The sequence below is a fragment of the Cimex lectularius genome, unplaced genomic scaffold, assembly GCF_000648675.2.
Source record: "Cimex lectularius strain Harlan isolate CLEC.00 unplaced genomic scaffold, Clec_2.1 scaffold1471, whole genome shotgun sequence".
Taxonomy (NCBI): domain Eukaryota; kingdom Metazoa; phylum Arthropoda; class Insecta; order Hemiptera; family Cimicidae; genus Cimex; species Cimex lectularius.
Genome location: NW_019393980.1, coordinates 1 through 516, shown reverse-complemented (window position 1 = coordinate 516; position 516 = coordinate 1). Strand labels below are relative to the sequence as shown.

The window sequence follows — 516 nt, the reverse complement described above, 5'->3', positions numbered from 1 at the left end:
TTCTGAAATGAAATAGCTGGGTTAGGTGAGTCACTCTTCTAGGTACAGGACGTATTATAAGACAGGGTGGAAGCAGAAGGGTTGAGATCTCTTACAGACTAGGGGGACACCATCTATAGACGATAGAAATCCGTTTTTTCGCCAACGTCCATACCATGATGAACACACCGGTTCTCGTCCGATCACCGAAGTTAAGCAGCATCGGGCGTGGTTAGTACCTGGATGGGTGACCGCCTGGTAACACCGCGTGCTGTTGGCTCTTTATTTTTATTTCTATCGGGTTACGGTTTATTTTTTGCTGTAGGGGAAGAAATCGAAACATTGCGTAACTTTTTAGTTTGCTGTTTAGGTCATATTATCCATAACACGTAAATAAGAATAATATAAAATTTAAAAAAAAATTCCCGTTTTTAAATGGTAATTCTGAAATGAAATAGCTGGGTTAGGTGAGTCACTCTTCTAGGTACAGGACGTATTATAAGACAGGGTGGAAGCAGAAGGGTTGAGATCTCTTAC

The 516-nt window shown here is 41.1% G+C and overlaps 1 non-coding gene across 1 annotated transcript; it reads left to right on the top strand.

The window, feature by feature from the left end:
- The first annotated feature begins 140 nt into the window (after nt 1-140).
- Nucleotides 141-259, top strand: LOC112128145. Its single transcript, XR_002910877.1, has one exon. It is a non-coding gene; the product is annotated as a 5S ribosomal RNA (ribosomal RNA).
- The last annotated feature ends 257 nt before the right edge of the window (nt 260-516 follow it).